This window comes from Stegodyphus dumicola, chromosome 3 (assembly GCF_044657685.1).
Source record: "Stegodyphus dumicola isolate Sdum_Otavi_A_Nest chromosome 3, ASM4465768v1".
NCBI classification, from domain to species: domain Eukaryota; kingdom Metazoa; phylum Arthropoda; class Arachnida; order Araneae; family Eresidae; genus Stegodyphus; species Stegodyphus dumicola.
The window spans coordinates 271,267,294-271,294,173 of NC_140770.1; the positions used below are offsets into that span (position 1 = coordinate 271,267,294).

Sequence of the window (26,880 nt, forward strand, 5' to 3'; positions counted from 1 at the left end):
AACTGTATAGATTTATAGATTTATAGAACTGTATAGATAATTAGCACCGGATAATAATATAACTGCTAACAATTATCTTGGATTTTTAAGGTTATCTTCGAAATATTTAGCCATAACATGTTAGCTTTTTCATTTATCCACCTTATTTAATGAATCCGTTAAGACTGGATCTAAAAAGAGTTTCTTCTTAAAGCATAAATTGTTTTGTTTAAGGTTGATTACAAATTGCACTACCCTCATTTTAGGTGCAGTTATTCCGACAAAGGTGCTGGGACCAGACAGGTACTTTTATCAAACTGGATTCGCTGGAATCTTTAATCAACTGTGGGTAATTCCTAGCGAGCTGTGAATTTTTGAATGATTTATCGAATTCTTTCCGTCACACGTTTTTATGTTTATATGTAACGATATGAACCTCAGTTCAGGAAGCAAATTATGATATCGGTGTTCCTTATTGTTGAAGTTACGCCATAAATGCTGGCTGGTTTGAAAGCGTAATTAATAAAAGGGTTTTCTACACCCTTTTTAAATCCTGTTTCATCTTGTACATAACAATAAGTTGCTTAGAGTCTATTCAAGGATTGCTACAAGTTACACTTAATTACAGGCACAATCCCTGTAAAATAATCCACATTGTACCGTAAATCTTAAAATATACTACTAAGCATATGGCCTTTGCTGCTTTGGGTATTCAATGTTCTAAAGATACATAAGTCTGGCTTCAGTTAGCTTTTGCTTAACGCCGTTGATTGCCGTGCAGAAAGGCCCGGGTTCGAATACCGGAGAAGGCATGGATGCTTGTAAATGTACAGTGTTTTTGAGCCGAAAGTCTTATTGTGTGGTTTAGTGGAAGAGGAGAGGGTTCGAAGATCCTCGGATCCGTCTTCCCGGGGTGTTCTCCATTAAAATTGAGGGCGGAACTGAGCTAAATCCCACTGTCACTTGTAAAGGTGCTCAAGACTGATTCCGACGGCAGGCATTGGAATCAGCCACGAGGAATTTCATGGGCTTGGGACGATGTTCCTGTAAGACAAGTAAGAATAAGTAACAACAAATTTTGCTTAGCACTTTTAAGCAATTGCTGCACTCCACGTATTCCAGTGAACCACTCCTTTTTGGGTTCACCTCGGCGAGGTAGCATTTTGCAGAGGGAAAGTGTCTAACGGGCCAACTATCAAGCTTTGGGTAGCTCTCAATATAGATACTATGCAGATCATAGTGGTACATCATTATCACCGCACACAAAGACATACTAATAGGGGTACGCTTCTACGGTTTGGCAATGTCCGTAACGGAATCGTCCCGTCGGAGCAGGAGGAGAACTGAGCATTACAGAATTGTGATAGGCTAAGGCTAGCGCCTTCGCGCGGGATAACTTCCAGTGCAATGTTCCACTCACCCACTTGTGTTCTGAGATGACATGTCCAAGAAAGTGAAATTACACACGCGGGTGTTTCACAATGGACGAAGATGGGATGATCAGAACTAAATCATCCCCACCTGGATATAAAATCAAAAATCTATTGTTAACGTGCACACATTCACCTCTCTGCTCATTCATTTGCCAAATGCAGATAATTTCTCTTTAATCGACAAGACGATGATTGGATCTTGATGTCTCCCATCAGAGTTTTCCATCTATGTTTAGAAAGACTGAATGTAGGTCTAGATCTTGAATCAGTAATGAATGTGATAAAAGTTCCTTTTATCAACCCACCAAAATATGTTTCCTACAAATATTGATCTTTAGAAAGAGGTAAACATGGATGTTTAAGACTTTATTTCATCAGACAAACCAAACAAGATATTTAAATGTTTTCGATAATAATTTCAATAAAACTTAATAATACAGATAAAATAATTAACTTAGCTTCCTCTCATTGTAATTGTTTTAAAGGATTTTATGTTTACGAAACAGAGTTGGTATGTCAAATTGGTTTTAATTTAGGAACTGTTTCGTATTATTACCTAAATATAGTAAGTAAGCAGAATTTCACAATTCGACTTCAACTATATTTGCACTATAAAATATTCCTTGGTAGCTATCCATATACTCAAGAGGATGTTTATCTATATTTTAGTTATGATCGATTTGGATGTTAGGATGATAATGAAGATTCAGAGTGCAAATATACTAAAATATGTCAGCATCCTATTTCAAGAATTCCATTTTTGTATCAGTTTAAATTGCGAAATTGTTCTCTTTCTATAAATCAGACTTTATTCTGTCACAACATTTATTCTTATTGATACCTGAAGTCCTTTATTCGCTGGTATTTGCACGTATTCTATTGAAACCATGTTTAATAAATTAGTTTTTCTCATTCAAGATTCATTGTGTTGATAGGACTTTAAAGAAATAAATGCTGCTTAATATATAGTTTATCAGTTACGAAATCTGTTAACACCATTTATTTCACACACGAATTTGAATCCATGAATTTTAGTTTTTGGAATCTGAATTCCAGTGAAAAGTAATAATTTTAATTTCAACTCTGTTTGATTTAATGAAAATGTTTCTTTACTTTTTTCTCCCATAAAGACAAATCCCCCATTCAGTTAAAAAATTAATCACTTCCTAAATCTTTTAGGAAAGCACAAATATTTTTTTCTAATTTCAGATTCCAACTTAATCTCTCTTATCTCAATAATATGAATTATTATAATTTTTGAATTTTTATATTATTTTTAATCTAATCCAATGCAATAAAGTTTTGAAATATTGCATACTATATTTTTAATTGTTACATAGTATTTAATGCTATATAATAATACATACTATTATAAATATGCACGCTGCGTACAGTTAAAATAAATTCTATAAAGTAGCTTTCATTTTAAAATGCTAAACTCTCAAAAATTTCTCGAATTGAAGATTGTTGAACTCTCAAAACTTTTTTTGCTAGAACTAGAATAAAGGCCATTCAGAATCAGAAATTATATGCAGCCACGATGTTCTATAAATACAACATTTAGGATGCGCTTCTTCATATCTAAAGGCTTTTATTCCTTCATTTTTTTTAACTGCGTATAAAAATGTTATTAGAAATGCGTTGAAATGCTCAAGGACTATTGCTTTCGTTTTGCGATTTTGTGTTGAGTCACTATAAATGTCCGTTTCACTTTTCAAACTGTTGTCAGCAAATGTTAGAGTCTTGCGTTATATTTGAAGAAATTAAATAATGAAAAATCTGCATAAATGCATGTATACTTCTCTCCTTATGATAAAACAACGGTACATAGAGACATCGAATTTTGAATGACGTAATCCTCCTACGAATATGGGCATGAAGACCAAATTTAGAATTTCTTTTATTATCGATTTCATATTTTTAAAAATTTAACGAATTTTTGAGTAACCAACTCGGCGATTTAAAAGCAAGCAATGACAACACTCTACGGGGGGAGGACCTTTTTATTTCCAGCGCGTAAGATTGCGTATCGGAAATTCTAAAGATATGTTCATTTTAGAATTATTTTGCAACATTGCTGTTGAACTGAATTTTATGGGAACATATTATTTAATAAATAAAGGTAACACACAAAACGTTAAAAAAAAGTCTCTTTGGACGTAATTTAAAATCTGAAATTTTCAAATTTCTTTTTATAATTTCTTCCTTTTTTTTTTTTTTTTTTCAAATTATACTAGAATTTTTGCTGAGAAGTTTAAAATTAGACAAAATTTTAAAGCGATATTATTCTTAACAGTATAGTAACCTTCAACAATAGAGTATTTATAACATAATAGACAGTACTTGTAATTTAGGACTGGCTGGCAGAGGGGGAGAAAAGCTGCTTTACGTATCGAGAATAATCCTTGCCTTCCAGCCGGGATATGACTCTGACTGTCGTACCTAAGGTCCCGGGTTCGAATCTCGGATAAAGCGTGTTTGTTTATAAAGGTACAGTGTAAATGATTTCAAACTTCTGGCTGAAATACATAATATAAATTTACACTGGATCATGTTGGATACATTGGTAATGAGAGGATGGACCCGCTGGCAAAGGAAGCTGCTCAAGGACTAAAAAAGGAAGACATCGAAGTGTTGTATTCGAAAAGAAAGTTGTTACATATTATAAAAAATGAGCTATTTGTGGAATGGAAAGAAAATGGAGAATCGTCTGTAAGAAATAATGGTTATAACAGATTTTTGAAAATTGATGAAAGGAAAAAGATATTTAATAATATTGATATGAACCAAATTATTACTAGTCACGGACGAGTCCCAGCATATTTTAAGAGATGTCTTCAATGTAATGAAAACTGGCAAATTTATAAAGTGTAAAATGTAATAATTGCCATTTCCTTGAATCTTGTAATTTTAATAGCGACATGGTTCAAAGACACCAGTTTAATATAAATGGGGATTTCGAAAATTGTAAGAAATTTAATTTTAGTAAATTTAAACAAACAACAGAAGAAATTATGATGAGAATTAATCAGAGCAGAGAAGCGACAAGGATTTGGTTTGATTGGATAATTTGATGGAACATGGCTGGCTCGCTGTTCACCGTTATTGTTTGATGAGTTGGTCCCTGTTATAGCCTGATGGCTGAACGTGTTTCGACTCGGGGTGCCAGAGGTTTCACCCCTTGCCACAACAACAACAAAGGTATAGTGTCTAAGAGCCATGGGGGTATTCTAAATATTCAAATCAGGTAGAAAGGTAATAGTGTTTAAAGGAAGGTTTTAGAGGGTAGAATGAGAACGTGTTTTCCCTACCTGAAGGCACGTTGCTATTTTGATTTTCTTGAAAGTAGTACTGTGCGGCGTTGCGCTATTCTCACTTAAGTGGTGTCACGCCAACTTTAAGTCAGAGCCAACTTGCTCGTTACTCTACTTTTGTGGCCATTAGGATAACTTACCTAGTAAAGTCAAATTCATTATCTGATCTAAGCCAGAATTCTTGATTTCTGTAAGCACGAGTGGGGTTTTCTTAACTTTGATTTGAGTTCAATAAAAAGTGTCTTGTACAAGACATAGTGATTATTCGCTTCAAATCTTAAGATGTTTCGTATATTTTATGTTCCCAAAGAATACGAGGGTTTGTAACGTATGAATGAAATTTTGTACTCAATGTCTTCAAAATGTTATATATTAAATTTCGTTTCAGATCGCAATGATGTTCCGGTAAATCATTAAATAATGCGACATTAGTTTAATGAACTAAACAAACGAATCTCTTAATATCTTATGTTTGTAAAATATTTAGCCTCCCAATCGGCATAGTGATTAGCGACGCTGACTGCCGTGCCGAAGGGTCTGCCTTCGAATCCCGGAGAAGGCATGGATGTTTGTAAATGTATAGTGTCTGTAGGGCATGGTTGCACTCTAAGTATGCGGCGAACCGAAAGCCCTCTCGTGTTGTTTGATGGAAGGGGAGAGAGGTGGGTGACCCTCGGACCCGGCTCTCCATCAAAATTGGGGGAGGAGTTGAGTAAAATCGCACTGTCACCTGTAAGGTGCTCAAGGCTCATGCCAACGACAGACGTATCTAGCGATCCTTGCCACGAGGGATTTTGTGGGCTTGGGTACTGTTGGGCAAATGAGCATAAGTAACAACAACCACAACAAAATACTTCATACAAACTTGCGCAATTGCGTCCTCTTTGGTTAAAAATTAAAATATTTCTAGGCACGGGGTATACAAATTTGAAACTACTGATCTAAAGACCAATGCACTTGGTAAAAATAATCTTACATCCCCTTTCTTTATGATCCACGAAAGAAGTTTCAGGATTACACAAATGTTTTTTATCTAAATTAAGACACTACTTTAAAAGAAATCCTAAATTATACGCAATTTTCGGTTAAGACATTTCTTTCTTTTTATTGATTCAAAAAAGGAAATCCTTGGGCAATAAATTTGTTTCATGTGCAATAAATGTCTCTTGTTGAGCCAGTTGTGTTAAGATAAAGTACGAAGTTTTTTTCTCTAGAAAGCCTAAAATGGTTTTCTTGGAAGTTTAAAGCCAAACACAAGAACCATAAACATGTTTTATAACCGAAGTTATTTTTGAAGAATTAGTATCTGAGTAATAAATGTTAATACCCCTGGTTTCAAAGCAATAAAATGTTTGCAACGTTAAAGATGTAGCGTTCTGAATTAACAAACTGAGATGAGTTATTTTCATTAATATCTTGTTATTTAATTAGACACTGCAATTTTAAATTTAAGAAATTAACGGGAAGAATAAAATATTAAAAATACATGAACATACAGAGTATTAAAATTTGTTCTAAAATTTAAAAAATAATATTTTAGCTATCATAATAGTGTTAGTCACGTGAGAGTTTCTTAAAAAAACGAAAAGTGGAGAAAATAGAAGTCGTTATTCTGCTAGTAACGGTAGAACATAAATCAGGTTAGAGGAAATTTATGTGAAAATGTGAAATGGATGTAACCATTCGTACATACCCCCATTTCTGCACATTTACTTCTGTTGATCCTTGGTTCTACTAGTGTCTTAATACGATTTTTATATGGGAGGACCACTATGTTTTTTAAATAATATAAAAAGAAGATTGTTAATCTAACCTAAAAATACATTTTAATTTTGGTTGATTATCTGCAGCACTAAGAAACCACAGTTGCGAAAGCTGTAATTACTTTATTTTGATAAATCAAATTTACAGTGAATTGATAACTATCCAAGTCTCTATAGATCCTATTCAAAACCCTATAGGGGGAACTACATCGTTAACACAATTAGCGTTAGTAAAAATCGCTTTCAACGAAGTTAAGTTTCTATAGATAAAAAGGGTAAGGTATAGTTCGAATTAAGATAGTATGTATAATTTATATAAACCTAAAAATTATCGTAATTAAAAGGGGCAAATGAAGCAATGCTATTTATGTTATTGCTTAATATTATGATTTATGTTTCTGTTTAATAATTAGGTATATAACTCAATTATTGTTTTAAATAATTACTGATTTTTGTGTGGGGTAATATCTGGCGTAAGTCATTAAAGAAAGTGTGTAACGTGTATACGATCCAGTCTCCCTTAGAAAGTCCTCCACGAAGGCATCCCTCCTCTTAGACAGATAGCCCTCGAGGCTTTGCCATAATCACACACACACACACATTAAAGAAAGCAAAGCAAAGGTGTTTCTGTATATCTCATAGGGATCGTCTTCTTTGATTTGAGTCATTCTCCATTACACTATTAGTCTTTCCTCTGATTTTTACTTAAAAATTTAACTTCTTGCACCTGAAAGTCTCTTATTCTTCATTATTGCTATTTTAACAGTCAGCGTGTGCAGTAGAATCATCCAACATCTTTCGTTTTACATTTCCCGACCGTTATTTTTGCCTAATTCTTTAATTTCTTCTTCTTCCATATCTGGAAGTTCGTCGCTGCTCCTTGCTTTTGCAATTTGTAGAATTTCTTTGGCTTAGTTTTCAATCAGTGCAAATACTTTAATGTTGCTGACAGCTTCTGGCCAGCGAGCATTTACTGTTGAGGAATTTACTTGCTCCCATGCGAGCTGAATTATTTCTTCACAGTGTCTTCTGTTAAATTGCTTCTAGTGGTTTGTCGTACTTTCCTTCGTCTAGTGGTTTATTAACAGAGATGCAAACATGCCTAAGGTGGCATGGCTCTGAATGCTTTTAAGATTTCTTGATCCACTGATTGGATTAAGGATACGGTGGTCTGTGGAAGGAAGAAAATCTGTACTTTTGGATGCAATGGTGTGAGAGTGTCAGCATTGTATCCTACAGCATTATCGAGATTTAGGAGAACTTTACGCTCATATTTTGCTATTCTAAATTGTAGAGACGTTAGGTGGTTTTTTTTTTTTAAAGATCTTAAGATGTGGAAAATGAGCAATGCCCACACCGGAACTCGAACCTCGGCCCTCTCGAATACACGCAGTGTGTGCTGGCCATTACACCGCGAAGGCATGCTCTTTTGATTTTAATGGATTCGGAAACAAAATATAAAATATCTCAAGTATTACTTAAACATTTATCAAAACCATATTAAGAAAACCAACGTCAATGATTCTGAATTTTTAGTTGTACATTTTATTTATTAGATCCATTTGTATTGCCTTGATGATTACACAGATATTTCTAAAACCTATACTTTTTATTTTTGCTTTCCACTAATTGCAGATTTCAAATTTTAAGTAACAACTCTTATTATTAGCATCAGAGAAATTATTAATCTCGACATTTTGTCCCTAGTTCTTTTGTAACCGAATCACCTTTCGAATTGTTGCCACCAAATTACCTCGCATAAATGTATTATTTAGGAAGAAACAAAATAAATAAGAAAAAAAAGCGCTAGAAAGCCCGCTATTTGCATCCCACCTCCCACAAGATAGAGCGTTTACAATAGTGCATACAATACCCATACTGGACACAGCGTCAATGGGATAATTTTCTCTTCACGGATTCAGTCCAGATTCAGTCCAAATTCGGATTCTTGGCGATTATTGATATGGAGGAAACCTAGGACGTGATGCCATCCCAACAACATCATGGAAAAGGACCGGTATGGTGGTGGAGGAGTGTTGGTCTGAGGAAGGATCATGCTAAATATCCGCACACCGCTTCATGTGTTTGACACTAGTTCTTTGAATGCCAAAAGGTGCAGGCAAGAGATGCTAGAACCCTATGTGCCACTTTTCAGAGGTTTTGTTGAATCTAATTTCATTTTTATAAACGACAATGCACGATCACATAGGGCCCATCTTGTTGATGACTATTTGTAAAGCGAAGATATTCAACGAATGGATTAGCCAGCCTAATTTCCTAATCTTATTGAACATGCTTGGGATGCTCTTTGAGGCCTATTGCAATACGCCAACCTCCATCCAGAACCATTCAGGAGTTAAAGACTTAACTGTGGAGAATTGGTGTGGCTTCCACAGGCAGTCTTGAACTCCCTTGTTAACACCATGGTTAGCCTTGTGTATGCTGTCTGTCAGAGGTGACCACAGACCATAATAGCCATCTTTCAATCTCGCGTTTGGACCATATTGGATTTTAGGCCATAACGCATGCTAAGGATGCTAAGGAATGCGATTTTTATTGTTGTTTTGTACACATTATTGTTATGCAATAAAATATACCCGTACCTAATTTCATGTATTCCTATCCGGTATTTCTAGAGATATTTGGGAAATAGTGTTACATCTCTCAATTTTGTCCACCAGTATACTAACAAATCAAAATACTGATATATCAAGCTGAAAAGAAACAACATTGAAGAATGCACCAGAAGTTCTAAACATAAACACTGCTATGTCACTTTTGAGATTTTTGTGATTCTGCTGTTGATTTCAGCGTGGCGTAATGGGGAAAAATATTTAATTATAAAGCTAAAATAACCAAAACAACTGTGTTTGCAGGAGTGAGTCCAAGAACAGACTGCTAGTCTGGGATGCGCAGCGAGAGTACAGAAACCTTACAGAATCATCCGATGCGACTTTAATATCTTAATTCTTTCAATTTTCCTTCTTGTTCTTTATTAAATTATCGTTCTTAATGTTTTGCATTAGTTTTATAGGAGGAATTCAAGGGCCTTTTAGGATTTGAACTGGGATTCCAAAAAATTTAGAATTCGCCGGAATTCTAACCGATAGAAAATCCCAGGAAAAAACTTCTTTCTACGCGGGATTTGCTCCGAAAAATTCTGATAAATTGACCTTTCAATCGTTTGCCAAGTTTTCACAGGCTTTTGTTTCATTTTTTTATTCGCACTGCTGCTTGCAAAGTGTCGAAGAAAATGTCAGAGTTTCTCATAAAAATATAAAATTTTATTCTGAAAGTCTACCAGAATCGAGCTATTCTAATCACGTTTAGAAATATTATTTTTTCCGTTTCACTAGTTATATTTTTGAAAGGCGTATTTCAAAGAGTTATGCGAAGATACTATGATTTCTTTTCGAAAGAGAGCTACTTACACTCAAGTCACGAAACGATGTAAGGTTTCGGTTTTTATTTGCTATAATCATGCTCTGTTGCTTGAAACTGGAACTGCAACTTGATTCATATTTCACGAGGGAACATGACAGAGAAGGAAATATATATATCATTGAAATGAAAGTGGGAAATGTTCCAATATTATTCAAAACAAATAATTTTAAAAATCTGATAGCCACATATTTATTGGAATCTGCTTTGTACACTGTTTAAGCATAATTTTATTAGGATAAGATTTAAGTTATTGTATACTAGCAGAAGGACCTGATGCCCGTTAAGTTAGATTAAGAATAGCGATGCAAAAAATATGATTCATAGTCATATATTTTTCAGTCTGGGACGATCAGGAGCAATGGCATGCAGGTTTTAGTGATTTTTCTCTTTCTAATGTAGTGGTCGTAAAAGCTCAAGTGTTATCCAATATTTCATCTATATTCAATTTTAGTCGATTAAATGTGGCAAAAAATTGATCATAATTGATGAGAAATCATTTACGCGAACAAATAGATATATAGATATTTTAGATTTATAGATAGATTTTGTAAAACTTAGAAATTGTTGATGAATAAACTCTACGATTTAAAAGTGAGCAGAATTTTCGAAATAAGGTATTTTTATTTCCAAAGCGCGAGGTTGTTGCCACTCAAAAAAATGAGTGCTAAAATGAGTGTTTTCAGTGTTTTTAATTAATATCTCAGCTGATTAAAGTCGTACCAAGAGGAGAATAATCGAAATGGTTTTACACGGATTTTGAAATCCGTTTAAGAATCATTATTTTAAAATTTCTAATAGGGACACCAGATGACTTCCTTGTACGGCCTATTAAATGATAACTTGCCTCTATTTTAAAAGTGTGCTGTTGTCTTTAGACTTATTTTCTTTATATAAAAAATCTATAGTTTACTATGTTTAAAAACGAATCCTGCGTTTGGCGCATATGGCCTGTAGAGCTTTGCGCCATAAATCTACTACTACTACCACCACCACCTATTTAAATGATACGCATTCAATTAATTTAACTTCCCGTAAGGCAAAAATACATAAAACTCAAAATATATTCTTTGAAAATTGTAAAATACAAAAAATGTTAAACACCATATACAGTTAAAAATAGTTGAAGAACAATTTTTACAATTAGAATTAAAATTCATGCGCAAAATCAAGCATTTCGGCCAGCGCGTAGGAAGAGAATTTTTTTCGGTGCGCAAAATTGAAAATTAATTTTTAGTTCCACTCGGCAAACAAACACTGAAGTTGGTGCAAAACGGACTTATTTCACTGCTATACTAAGAGTTTCAAAAGTAAACATATGGAGACCTCGTTAGGCCTAGCTCTACTTAAACTTTAAATTGTTGAAATTATATAACTATTGCATATAGGTTAATTAAAGGCATAAAACCCCGAGACGGAACATATGAATAACGTAGCTACTTTTAAAGCAAAAATTGCAAAATTCTGTGCATATAGCGCAACTCGGAATAACACTTTTTGAAATAAAATTTTATTCTTAATTAAATACTGATAGTTTTGTGGGGCTTTTATGGAGCGCATAGAAAATGATGATCCAAAATGCTGAAAATGTTTTCAAAAACAAGTTGTTCTGTAACGCGTAAGTAATACATTTCATTAAAAAATCTCTAAGATTTTACAATGGTACAAGCTCGCATATTGTAAATGACTTGTAGTTAACGTTTTATCAGTTACGTTGAATACTAAAATGTAAGGCGACAAACATGGTTCTTGGTCAAGGTGATGTCTCAAAATAGCCTTGATGATTTAATTCATGGATTAGGCCCAAGCCGGAGACAGGTTTTGACAATCATTCCTTCCACCCACCTTCCGCGTTACCCCAAAATGAGTATTAGTCTGAAAATGGGATTTCGTGGTGGTTCATTGTAAACGGAGTATCATTTTTCAAATTGCTTCCGCCAAATATTATCATCCTGTATTATTTATAAAAAATAAATAATGAAGAATCTGCATGTACTAGTGTAATTTCATATAACATTTGAATATTTTTAATTAAATATCTTATGATTTTAAAACATATTTATTCAAATCAATCCTATTAAAAAGTAGAAAAAAACGTTTTTAAGAATTGTATTTACTGATTTTAAATTGCTTTGTTTATGACTGTTACTGAATAAGCCTTCTAGAATAAATTTGAAATTATTTTAGGGTTTGTTGAATGGAAAAACCCTGGCGCGGGGAAGAAAGAAGTATTTTATTTCCGTTCGCGAAGACAATCCGCGAAGACTACCAATCTATCAATATTATCAACATTACCGAGAATCCCACTATAATTCTGACAATTTTCAAGGCTTTGATACAGTCGAGTTTGTCAATTAAAACTGAAATATATTACATTATGTTATCACGTATGTTCGTCGCATTGTAAGAAAATGATGGTACCTAGATCCATTAAAGTTTCAATAACAGCAGACCTCCATTCGAACATGTGCGCCTGGAAGCTCGAATTTGAACTTATTTTGTTATTTGTTTCCATTTTTAAAAAGCTTTAATGAATTTTTAATTAACAAATTCAACAACTTGAAAGGGCGCTGTTTCGAACTAAAGCAGTTTTATCTCCAGCGCACGAGATTGTCGCCATTTGAAAAATGTAATGTATTTAAATTTTAATTGACAATCTCGGCTCTATACAAAGCAAAGTCTTCACGGCCGGAAGTAAAATCGTTTTACCTTCCACGCGCCAGGATGTTGCCATTCAGCAAAGCCTAAAATAATTTCAAATTGAATCTGGAAACTTATTCAGTAATAGCCATTAACAAAGCGATTTAAAATCAATAAACACAGTTCTTAAAAATATTTGTTCTACTTTTTAATGGCACTGATTTGAATAAATATGAAGACATTTAATTTGAAATATTCAATATTTTTTATGAAATTACAGAGATATGCTGCTTTTAAATATTTTGTGATTTTTCTGTTGAATTGAATTTTATCTAATGATTTTATCTAATAATTGAATTTTATCTTCTCGAGTGCGAAGAACGTAATTATAATAAATAAAGTTAAAACATAAAACGTTAATAAAAAAAGACAATTTATTTTCTTAGCCATCTTTCTAAGAAAACTGAATATTGATATGCTGAATTGAGGAAAAACTGAAAAGAATATAAAAATGATATACCAATACCTCATACTGCGTCAGGAGTTCTAAACAAAACCGGCCTTAAAACGTTTGCGATTATGTTGTTGAGCTGTATGTGGTGTAAAAGCGAAGAAAGCGATGCTTAATAATAAAGCTAAAATGAAAACAAAATAGCAGGAGTGAGTGCAAGAACAGATTGGAAGACTGCGAGCTCAACGAGAGAGCAACAAAGACGTTCGGGAGATCGTTAAAATTTTAAACCTTTTTAGATTTTTTTTTGATAACTCTAATTGTGTCATCTCGTGTTCCACAAAGTACCTATACAACGAATGTTACGCAAGTAAGTAATAGAAGTAGAACTGCAAGAGGGGGGGAGTATGGTAAAGATTTAAAATAAAATAAAAAGAACTCAAAAATCTAAACTAAGAAGGAAATTCCGAAAAGCTAAATTGTCTCTATTGTCAGTAAAAGTTCTGAAAAAAATTAGTGACCAAAATTCAGGTGGTGTAAAGTTCCTCCTCTACTGAGCACGCTGAAAACACTCAAGAAAAAAAATATGATTAACAACTTCATCTTTAGCCTTATTTTTTATCACTTCATATAAACGTTAATGAAAGTAAATTTGAGGTATTCCTCCCTTCCTTTGTTACACCAAAGCAAGCACGTGGTTTGCATTAGCCTAAAATTATATTTGACCTTTCTTAGAGACCGATTTATGGTAGATTTATGGTCTTCCGTGTTCTTTAGCTAGCTTGTCGGTCTATTCTGTACTGGTCACGATAGCTGTTCCCTTTAACAAGATCTTAGGAAAATTTGAATGCATTGAATTTCAGAAGAACCAAAAAGGCTTAGTAGATGATGACAGATCTTTTAGACTGAAACTTGCATATAAAAGTGAAATAGATATTGGGTTTGACGATCTAACAAACATAAAGTATTCTTATACATTTCACACATAAAATCACTGATCAGAAATTCATGTATGCACAAGAGATGAAGCAAAACATGAAGTACAGAACCATAAAATGAGACATTTTAGAAGGGTTGAGGAAATTAAACTGCCAAGTGTGAACTGAAAATGATGAAAACATGTAAATAAGGTTTGTAGAGACTTTAAGCTTTTCTGATTCAGAGTTATGTGAATCATGAGCAATGCCCTGTCCGAGACTCGAAAATACCTGAGAAAATTTCTTATACACTTCACCTTTTAAAGGGCGACTGGGGATTAGGGGACCCAATCGCCAAATCCTGGTGGTGAAGAATCATCATGCACCACTTTTTAGTTCGGGGGCGACTATTAAAATCATTAAATCATTAGATTTGTTTGAAGTTGGAGACGTGAGAAATGTGCAGGCCCTCGCCGAGACTCGAAGCTGGACATCTCGAACACGCGCTGAGTGTGCTCACCGTAACATTACGAATGCATGCCGAAAGGGAGAAAATACCTTATAAGCTTTTGGCAGGTATGCCAAGAACCTATAATGCCAACACCAATTTTTATGACTAGCAACGGTCTGTGTACTGGTCGGTACGCCGTTTTCAATTTATTATGAATTTTTAATGATAACGTTTTAATGAGAACACCGAGACAGGATTTTAAACTATAAGGAGATGACTTGTAAACAAAATACATATTTGAAGATTATAATATAGGAAGGTTGGGGCAAAAGTCATGGCAACTATTTTTTTTTTCTTGAATTTAACAGTCCGATTGGAAAATGTGACATATACAGACGAAAGGACAAGGTCTTAACTATATGTGTGGACAATGAATAGCACTAAAATATCGTAACACACGAAATTATTACGGTAGTATACAGGTCAATATGGCCTTCACCGTGCAAAAGAATGATAACACAATACACATAAAGTTGGCATGACAAACCTGGGCCAAAAGACCCTCATTGTAGCCCCCTGCTACTGTCACCACACGCTGTCAACGATGTGGGAGCCGCTGAATACCATCAGCCTCAGCATTTGCCGCACCATGTGTGAATCGGGTCATCTGTTGGCGCACAGCATTAGCAATGTCCTCTCGTGTTGCAAACCGCCTACCACGTATTGTTTCCTTAATCTTGGAAAAGAGATCAAATTCACAGGGCGAAAGGTCAGTAGATTACGGTGGGTGCTCCAATTCTTCCCATTCTCAACGTCGAAGTAGCTGCAGCACACACTCTGCTTTATGTGGTCTTGCATTGTCGTGCAGAATTATTGCACTGTCTACAAGATCCGGAAGTTTATCCCGAACGCCACGTCGTACCTGTCGCAACAGGAAGTCCCTGTAGTGCTGTGCGGTCACTGTTCTGCCATGAGAAACAATGTGGCTAACAATGACACCCTTGACGTCATACGCAACGATTACCATCAATTTGACTGGGAAAGGATTCTGACGGACCTTCTGCTTGGTGAACTAGGATGTCGCCACTCCGCGGACTGACGTTTCAGTTATGATTTGTATGCCCTGGCTGAAAATTCATCGATGGCGGTTATTCTTGACAAGAATTGATCGCCGTCCTGTTGCCAGCGTGCAAAGTGGTCCGATCATATTACATAGCGTACCCACCTTTGAACTTCCGTCAGTGCATGCAGTAATCACCGCGAAGCGATTTTGCATAGCTGTAGCTTATTACGCAATATCCTGTGGACGGTGCGTGTCTCGATGCCACTTGCCCTCTCTAACTCCAGTAACGTCCATGGTCTATCTTCATACATGAAATGCTCTATGACGGCACTTGCCAAGTCGGTCCGCACACTCACCGGTCGTCCCGAATGTTGCGCATCACTGGTTGACACACGTCCTTGCTGCAACTTTCCTACCCACCGTGCTACTGTACGATATGGTAGGGAATTATTTCCAAGGGCTTCTACTAATTCACTGGGGCATTCCACCGCATTTCTCCCTCGGAGAACGACTATTTTGATGTAAGTGCGCTGCTCAACACAGGTTACTTCCATCTCGCACCACACTCACCAATTAACTGATTTCAGAGCCCTCGCTACCACAGAGCCAGCTATCACAAAGCCATCTGTTGTTCTGCTACATACTATGTCTTCAAAGGTACCACACGGCATATATACGTTTTGTGATCCGTTCACATATCTACAAGCAAAAATAGTTGCCATGACTTTTGCCCAACCCTCGTATATAGTGTACGTCCATCTACAAACCTGTCAACCACTTATGATTAACAGGAGTCAAAGACTGGAGTAATAGACATTTATACCGACGGCTCCGGACAGGATAACAATTATGGTTCAGCATTCGTAGTATTTTACTATGGAAATGAAATTGACTATGGAAAGTATAGACTGAATTATTATGACTAAGGTTTTTAATTCAAATGCTGTGAATTCAATAAAGCCTTGATGTGGATTAAGAGATTCACATTAAAGAGATTAGACAAAGGGGAAAGTGTAAAAAAAAATTCCATAGATTTAGGTGTTAAGGAGGGGGACGGACTACTTTGATAGCGTGAAAAAAGAAGAGGTCCAAAATCGAGTCTTGGTGTGTGAAAATATAATGTATGGATAGATTAAAGGAAATAAGTAGTATGAAAAGTGTTAAATAGGAAAAAGTGAGTGAGGCACTTTATTTGTGGCTCAAGTAGCAAGAAGAACTGGGAACACCCATTTCAGAACCAATTTTACTAGAGAAAGCCTTCAAGTTTTATGATGAATTTCAAGAATGAGAGCCTAGATTTACTGCTAGGGCTGGATGGCTCGACAAATGGAAAAAGCGGTACGATATCAGGCAGTTAAACGCTTGTGGGGGAAAAGCTATCTGCAAACTTGAAAAATGCTGCAAAATTCAAGGATAATTCCCACAAACTAATTGAAATGAGGGGATCTGGAGATCGAATTTATAATTGTGATGAAACCGGTATGAAGTTTCGAATGCTACTATCGAAAACGCTGGCATCCAGGGAAGAATAATCGGCATCTGAGGGCCACCTCCGTCGCCTACGGGAGCGAAGCTGCACGATGACGGAATGAGTGTGAGAGACAATCTACCATCACACAATATTTTTCTACCAAGAACTACTAATAATTTATCTTCATTTTTGTATCTAATTAATTTTGTATCTAACATTAATTTAATTGTGTGCGGTACATTTCCGTGTCCAATATTGTGCTGCAAATGTCTAGAGTAATTTAAAGTTAAATACTAAGAATTCTGAAAAATCCACCCCTTATTCCGTAAAACTTGACTTTTCGGAAACTCGACAGTCTCTCAGTCCACATTATGTCGGGTTTGTGGGACTCTACTGTATTAAACAAACCCATTTCTGATCCCACAAACCAAGAGATAACTAGACTTTAATTTTCAGTAATCGTATCTAAAGTATCATCATGTTTGTTCCATTGTCAGATTTTATATATTTTTAATTGATTATTAATATTTTAGGAACGCTTTCCTGAGGATTTCTCCTGCATCCAAGAAAACTTCAATTCCTTGTAAAAGATGCAGACTAGCTTGATTTAAAACAAGATAGTCTCGCAGTACCCAGAATGTGATTTATCATCTAAGTTGTTTTACTGCTGGAAGAACTTTTGGTACCCTGAATCTCAACCAGTGTCTTGTTGCTTATTGTGTTTTGAGTAATCTCTTTAGACATGAGATTAACGCTTACAGGTAAGTGAATTTCATTTAACTCAAAAATGTATTACATTAAGTCCAAAAATGGTGGACACAACATGATATTACATATATATATATATTGTTACGAATTTGGTATTTAAAAAGCTAATGTTAGTTCAATTACAAATTAAATGGTTTTATTTCTCGCGCAGTGCAGCGCGTGACGAATATTAAAAGAAAGCTAAGCCGGAAAATTGAAAATACAAGAGCGCGTGCATTAAATAAATAAATATCTCTTTTTGATTTCGAGAAAGTACTGGAAAATTCTAGCGCGTGATTTTAAAATCTTATAAAAGGAGGAAAACATCTCAGTTTGTAGTAGTTGCTGCTTAGTTTGTTGTTGTTTAGAAAACTGCTGTTGTTGATTATAGCGAATTCGCGGATTAGCGTTCTTTAGCTGTTTTGAATTACGTTCTATTGTACATTTGAGTAGTTAAAAGATAACTACTGTGAGATATTGTAATACTGCATGATAATTTGAGAAAATTTAAGCATTTTTGTTGTAATAATAATAAATTTTTATTCATTTTTCATCGGACTTGTGCATTCATTTCATAACGAACCCGTACGCACGCAACAATATATATATATATATGGACACAACATGATATTACATATATATATATAATTGGTGTAATTTAGTGTAAGAATCATTATTTTAAAATTTCCAATAGGGACGCCGCATGACTTCCTTGTTCAGCATATTAAATTATATACATTTTTTCTTCACTTCATTTAAATTTACTTCCTCTTATTATTCTAACCTTAATCAACCAATCCAAGTTGAAAATGGCATCAAAATTCGCTAATTTTTTTATTAAATATCCCACTCAATTTTTGTCTAACGGGAGTCAAACTTCTCACAGATTTTTGCAAAATGGGTATGAAACGTTCCCATATAATAAGCATAGGAACCAGGAAAATTTTAATTTTTGTTATTCCTTTAAAATTAATTATTTTTTTTAATTTGATATTGCCCAAAGTTGAAGATTTTTGTCATTTAAATTACTTCTGTATTTGGAAGTATATGACCACAACCGGCCACTGTTAAAATAAACGCCGGGTAAGGAATCAAATATACAGAGTGTACTCTCGATTATCTGGCTGCTGGTTATCTGGTTTGCGAATTATCCGTGAGTGACAGCACCCAACATTACGGGCAAGAGTAGTAGAAATTAAATCCAATAGAATCATTCGATCATGTAGATCATGTCTCAGGGCCAAACGCTTAAGCGTCGGGATTTTTTTAACCTGAGCCTGCATTTGGACACGGTCAACTTTATGTTGCCTGTTCAAGAGTTCGTCAAAGAACGGACGTAAAATTAAAAATAATGGATGGTCCTCTGCAAGGCTAGCTTAAAAAATGATGGAAAGATCTACACAAGATTTGTTGTGTACAAAGAGATCTATGACATGTGAATTAACATTTTATTATTTAAATCACCTAATGTAAAAGTTCACCTAATGTAATTTCTTCCTAATGTAAAAGTCAGAGATTTATTGAATTAAGATGAAGTCCCGGCAGTGACTGAAGTTGCATTCCGAAAAATGTAAACCATAAAATTCGTTGAAAGTGTCGATCTGGAAATCATCGAAGAATGGTTCGATTAATAAAAATACAAGCGAAGAGAATACTGTCAATTACATTATTCCCTAGATAGCAATGGCCTCTGTGAAATTGCTGTTGCATTACGTCAATTAAATAAAACATGAATGCTATGAAAACAGCATTTAGGAAAACATGCAGTAAATTTCGATAAATATTTAATCGTTCTCAAAAAAGAATTAAAAATATTGACGTTTAAAAAAACATAAACACATATATTATACAGGAAAGTGCGCATTTTCAATTATTCATGTTTTTTTAATTATCCGTTGCCCTCTTCCCCAGCATTAGACCGGACAATCTACAGTGCACTGTACAGGGCGTCTCAAAGCCTCGTCGCCAAACGTGACATGCTGGTCTGTCATAATATCACAAATAAGATTTACGTAGGAACTTGTGCCCGAAAATGCGAATGATGACCGTCAGAGAGCAGTGACCACAAGCGTAGAGGGGAAGAAATAAAGAATGTCCAAGGGGATGTTAATATGACTTTATTAAAGGTCATGATTACATCCCAGAAGATGTTCAAAATTCCTTCCGTTCGCCACAAAGCATGCTTCTCATCGTAGTTTCACGGACCCGTTCAAAATAGGCAGGTGTATTACGGATATGTGCAACTGCAAAATAGGCAGTGTATCACGGATAAGTGCAACTGCAAAATAGGCAGGTGTATCACGGATACATGCAACTGCAAAATAGGCAGGTGCAACTTCTTCCTCGATCCTGTCGTCTCTTACACCATGGACTTCATGTATCCAAAGGCGCCAGATCCAAAATCCAAAGGCGCGAGGTCGGAGGATCACAGTGGCTATGCGACTGGTCCACCTCTGCCAAACCATTGATTAGGATATGTCCTATCAAAGTATTCCCATACAGTGTTGCTAACATGTGCAGCTGCTCCATCATGCTGTATCAACGTGCAGCTGCTCCATCATGCTGTATCGACGTGTAGCTGCTGGAACATCAACTATCAGATCCAGCAACACTTTGTACATAACGTGTCCATGAAGACCTGAAGTAGTAAACCGATTCATTCTTCTCTTGCAACGTCCTCGCCTGAAATGATCATACTTCCCATTCTCCCACAAGTCTGCGAGCATGACCCTCTAGCGGTCGCCTTTCTCATTTTCGGACACACGTTCCTATGTAAATTTTGTTCCCATGGTTTGAGAGACTAGCATGTTAAGATTGGTAATGACCTTTTAAGACAGCCTGTATACATTTTGGTACTGAGGATTTTAATAAAGAAAGAGTGATGCGTAACTAGATATTATGGCTGTCCCATATATTAAATTTCAAAGTTTTACGGTTATTTCCTTTTAACTTAGTTCTAGAGACATTAGGTTATTTCGAAGCATGAGAGATGAAAAAGGAGCAATGACCTTGCCGGGACCCGAACCACGGACCTCTCGAATACGTGTCGAGAGTGCTGACGACTACACCACGAAGGCATGCTCAGAAGGCGAGAGAAATATCTTACATACTTCCCCTTTTAAAGGGCAAATGGGGATTAGGGGACCCAATAGCCAAATCCTGGTGGTGGAAAAACATCATCCACAAACTTTTTAATTCGAGTGCCACTGTAAAGACATTAGGTTATTTCGAAGCAGGAGAGATGAAAAATGAGCCATGCCGTCGCCGGAACTAGAACCACGAACCTCTCGAATACGCCTCAAGCATGCTGACCACTATACCACGAAGGCATGCAAAGAAGGCGGACGAAATACCTTATTCAGTTATAAACTTATTGCATATATGCGAGATGCATATATGTATACAAATGTGTAGACATCACGAAAGCGGACGTAAAGACGTCACGCAAGAGAAATGTCCAAATGGATTCGGGAACGGTCAAAATGGATATTTGTGTTGAAAAATGATACCTGAATCTTTTCACGATTACAATACCAGGAAGGTATTAATTTATTAATTTAATATTTATTAATTACAGTACCAGGAAGTAAAGAGTTTAATAAAGAAAGAAATTCTGAAATAATTCTAATTTCAATGTTGTTTCTTTAGGCTTTTGCTGATTGTCCAGTATGGTTTCGTGTTCACTCTTGCTAACACGTTTCCGTTTTTTTTTTTTGTTTTGCTTTGTTTGTTTGTTTAGCTTTGAGTGTATAGCTTTATTATTAAGCATCCTCTTCTTCGCACTTAAGTAATTTAAAATACAAGAGCAATGTCATACAATATTTAAAAGCAAAATATTTTTCGAAATTCCCAATAGAGTTTTAGGGGTTTCCATACATTATTTTATAAATTTAATGTATTATTTCTTTGAAAATCAGCCGCTCCTGCGTCCAGATGCCTAAACAAAATATATCTAATTATTTTAACAAGTCTAGCTAGTGCCATATATATATATACAGCTTCTAATTACGCATCTCATGATTGAAATGCCTTTTTATTTAAATTAATCAAATAAAAAGTAAAAAGTCGAAAAGATATTCTTTAAGACCAGCTTTTATTTTTTTCCAATCACTTCGTTTGCTATTCAGTAACAGAAAGATTAAATTAGAAAGATAAAATATTGTGCATTTTGCCGAATGACAACAGCCTAGCTAGTTGAAGATAAACATTCTTGCGTGCGTACGGGTTCGTACCAGATTAAAATGCACAAGTCCGATAATAGGTTAATAAACATTTATTCTTATCAAGAGAAATATTTCAGAACTCTGGAATTTTCCACAGAAATATTCCTACAAGTGTTCACAGTATCACAAATAATTAGTAGTTACACTACAGATTACTAAGACCGTTAAAGACAACGTAGTGCAAAGCGCATCTAAAGAGAAAGCCAATCCAATCACACGATGAACTCGCAACAATAGCAACAACAGCTAACTAAACAACCGACACCAGATAATCTTTCTTCGGCCTTAAATAGTTGCCAACAGGCCGTGAGATATTTCTAGTACTTTCTGCTTCCAAAATTACTGGAAAGCAATAGTAGGATGGAATTACGGTTACAGTTAACACAGTGGTAAATTACATTTATTCAGTTTCAATAGAAATTACCGATATACTCATTTACACAATGTTAAATTCACTTATTCTTGCATTCTAAAGTTTCTGGCAAAGCTTTCTCTTAACTCCTTCACATCCAATCCGCCCGACGTGGCCCTACATTGAAACGACCAGAACCGCCCGAAAACGGCCGAGATTGTAATCTTGTTTCTTCCCTCCTCCTAAGGTATGCAGTAGCAGGTGCAGTTTCCCCAAATGCATTGTATCATTTTACTGCAGACAGTTTGTCCTAAGAGGTTTCTTATCTTTTGGTTGTTCGTGACATTTCGTTGTTGATTCTTTTGTGGTACAGTGTGTTTTTAAGCTTCAAACAGCAATAAAAGAGCAGTTTAAAAATTTCAGAATTATATTTATTCTTAAACAATTTATTCCTTCCTATAAAAATAACAGAAAGAAACAAAATCTCAGTCGTGATCGTAACAAAGCCGGAAAGGCTTGTTGGTCTGACTTTTAGATTTGTTTTATAAAGAACGGGGGTCAAAGGCTAATGGAATCTTTGTTAGAATGTACAAAGGATGTCATTGGAAATCTTCACACCTATTTTCTGTATTAATGGACGGGAAGGGGAGATAATTGCTGCGAAACTGGAAAACTATTTCGGGCGGTCCGGTATTTTGAGGATACAGGTTAACGAAGGGACTGGATTTCAAAGAGTTAAAATGTGTCTCGCGCTACATTAAAAAGAAAAATACAACACTTTTAATTATAATTCTACTAAAACTACCTGTCTAAATTTTTTTTTCAAGATTTCTAACAATGTGTTTTATCTCAGAATAGTGCTGTCAATTCTGATTTCAGATCACTGAGTGCGTTAAATTTGTAGATAATATGAAATATATAAAAGAAAATCGAACTCCGCTAGGCCCATGTTCAGATAGAAACGTATATTAAAAACTTGTATTGAAAACTCGATGGTTCAACATGCCATCATATTCTCACATAGCGAGGAATATTACATACATATCTAAAGATCCTATATAATTAGTCCAAAGAGACTATTAGTCCAATGGACTATTAATTTCGCTTTGGCATTTTGCGTTCATTCACTATAAATGCCGATTCACTATAAAACTGTTGCCACCAAATATTAGAGCCCTGTATTTTATATAAAGAAATTAAATAATAAAGAAACTGCATGGATGTATGTATGTTTCTCGCACTGTGAGAAAACAACTATACCTAGAGCCTCCCAATTTTGAATAAGGTAATCCTCCTGCGAATATGAACACCTGGAAGCACAGATTTGAAATTTAGATTTGTTTTATTATCGATTTCATGTTTTGTAAAACTTTAACGAATTTTTTATTAACAAACTCAAGGATTTCAAAGCGAGCAATGGCAACATTGTATAGAAAAATCATCTCCATGAGACTGTGTACCGGAAATTCTAAAGGTATGCTCATTTTAAAATTATTTTGCAATATTGCTGTTGAACTGAATTTTATGGTTAATTACGAAGAACATGATACTTAATAAATAAAGGTAACACACAAAACGTGGAGGTAATTTAACGTAATTTGACGTCCACTTTGGACGTAATTTAAAATCAGAAACCTTTCAGATTTTATTTAATTATTTATTCACTTATTTTTATCATTTGATGACAACCATTTGAAGCGCGATTCGGAAACAAACGCGTACGGGCAAAAAATATGTTTCAAGAATATTAGTTCTTCTGATGCTAATAAAATGCAGATTTTAACATAAATTTTCAAAATTATATTTGCATTTTTAATTAAAAAAGTTAACTATTCTTATTAGCTTCGCGCATTAATGGTAAGTAGTTTTAAAAATCATTACTTGATAATGTACATGATAAGAATTCACTGTTTCTTGAATTTTGGATAATTTCGGTTTTTACCAGGAGGAATAGAGTTTCTAGGCATATTAATTTAATTTTATAACATTCAAGCGTAATCGGAAGTTAGAGTAATAAAAGATATTGCATTCATTTACATTATTGTTTTCTACAAAGTAATGAATTAATTATTTCTTTTGGTATAGTGGTTAAAGAAAGTTGACTACTGCGCCAGTTATTACCGATTTAGATCCAGTGTTATGGACATGGTTGAGCCTCGCTTTAACGAATTTCAAGATATTGAAAATTTGGTTCGCTATAGTCATTGCGATGCGAAACATTTAAAGGAAACGATAAGAAAATCTAAATCGAATTTTGGAAGCATATCTTTACCATTATCTTTACCTGAATTGTCATCGACAAAAAGTGTGTTAACAAATTTGAACTCAACTCCTTATCAGGAAATAGTTTACTCGATGACAAAATTTCACTTATAGTCGAGCCCGGTTTTAAAAGACTTCAACGGTTCACTATCTTCGTTTCGATAAAAAAATGTTTAAAAAATCTAAATCGAAATTTGTTAAAGTGAATTGTCATCGAACAACAGTGGGTGTACAAAATTTGGATTGATTTGCTCATCAGGAAGAAGGTTAAAATTTGATGACAATTTCTCGTTCACAGTTGAAAACACCATAAATAAACTTAAATAAAACTTATAAAAATGAATCGCCTCAAACCATCGTATAAAATTGCGTTGTTGAATCGCACAGAAAGAATAACTAAAATAGCATTGTCAAATCTCAAAAAAGGTTTTAATGTGTAGTTTTATCCTGTTCCTCCAATCACGTACTTGCACCTAAAAATAAGCATTTAGCATCATGAATGAGCAGAATGCTCTCTTATAAATCCAGAAGAAATCGGATGGAATCAAAGAACCGATTCAGGCTCAATGGATCAATGGTTCTTTAGCTCGATTCGTGACTCATTACGATCTTCTAAGGCATGTTTATTGTGTGCTCTGATTTTCTAATGTTTAGTTTTTTAGAGAAAAGTGAGAGTGAAGTTGAAAGAACGGAGGGGGGGGAGGGGTTTGAGGGTCTCCAACTCCACTTCTCCTACCTCTGAGCTCTCGAGAGGACTTTTAGCTAATCGCATACCAGTGTAGCTAGTTATCTCATGGCTGTTTGTTTACCCTCAAGGAACACCAGAGCACCACTTTCATGCCAACAGAACATGCCCCATATCATGATACTTCTACCAGACCCTTAGCACACTGCGAGTAAAGCAAGATCGATTCCTGGCTTCATGGATTTCTCGCCAAATTCGATGTCTTCCATCAGTGCAAAATAAGGAGTCATCCGACCATATTACCCGATTCCAATCCTCAGATCACTGGAGTGTCTTCTTTCCTGATACCACTGCAAACGAATTCTTGCATGTCGGGCAGAAATGAACTGTTTTCTCGCAGGCACCCGATTAGGCATTCCTATCCTCTGCAATTCTCTCAGCACAATTCGAGCTGAAATCTGTTGGAAAGAGCCTTGGTTCATGATCTGTGTCAGTTGAAGCACATTAGATTCCCTATTCTACCGTACAATTCTTCGTACACGACGGCGATCACTTTGTAAGGATTATGTTAATTTTATTAACAATTAAATTTTAAGTTAAAGTTCCTTTCCTGTCAGATTCTTGACTTACTACTTTCGGCTAGAACGTAGTTTGGGAATTTGCTGAATATTTAATGAGGAGGAGCGGTATTTAACCCACGAAGTTACTTACTGAGTGAGAGAAAATCTGAGTTTCTGATTCACGCGCATCTGCCTTTTTGGCCACTCTCTCTCTCAAAGCTGTTATTTCGCTCGGACATACTCAGGCCTTTGCTAAGCTTCGTAGTAAAATAAGTTAAGAGGCCAACTCAAATTGAACCTTGATAGCTTCGGCTATACTTGTTTAGTTAATCTTAATTTTAGTTTAATTCTTAGTCTTTTAAGTTCAAGGTCCAAGTGCGGGCTTCTACACTCCCAGGCGGAGTTTTGTTAAATCTTTGTGGAATAATAAAGGGTTAGTTACCCTTCTATCTTGTTGTTTCTTGTCACCGAACGCAAGCGATTATTCGCGTATCAGTTCTTAGATTCCTCACTTCCAACATTAATTTAGAATTCCAAACTGAGGTACTCTACAACGTTCTTGGAAAACTATGCTCAAACCGCAGTTACGTATTCTAGAGAAGGACTGTGGGTTCTGTTTTCAAACTTTTGAAAACCTTTGATATGGCTGCTTTTCAGAATTCAATGAGATTTGCTGTCTTCGAAATAGAGGCCCCTGCTAGATGGGCACCAAAAATAAGTTCTTTTTTTCAATTGATGAAAAATGTGTAGTTTTTCGCATTTTGCTTCATTCATCGTGAAAAGCACTCTTACACTTTACTAATACTAGCTATCTTACCACGTGTAACAAACGTCATAAAAAAAGATTTGCATACTTCATTCCTAGCACGCATTAAAATGAAAATCTACAAAGGTTTCTAATTCATTGGCCAGTGTGTTTATAATGTAAATCTAACATCAAACACCAATAAACACGTTTTAGCTAAACCTTATTTTGACTCCATCTATCTAACAGTATAAACAGCACAGTTCTTATTCAGCTACCCAAGCAGCGACGGACTCAACTTCGAATTTCAGTTTATAAGGTATTTCTCCCACTTCCCTAGTGTGCCTTCGTGGTGTTACGGTAGCACGCTCGGCCGGTATTCC

The 26,880-nt window shown here is 35.2% G+C and overlaps 1 protein-coding gene across 1 annotated transcript in view; it reads left to right on the forward strand.

The window, feature by feature from the left end:
* The window catches only part of LOC118182931 (uncharacterized), a 169,148-nt gene that overhangs the window by 59,809 nt on the left and 82,459 nt on the right, over window positions 1–26,880 (forward strand). Inside the window, exon 2 of the mRNA XM_085814143.1 lies at window positions 17,457–17,684. The gene's annotated coding sequence lies outside the window, so the exon portion shown is untranslated. The remainder of the gene's footprint in view (window positions 1–17,456; window positions 17,685–26,880) is intronic.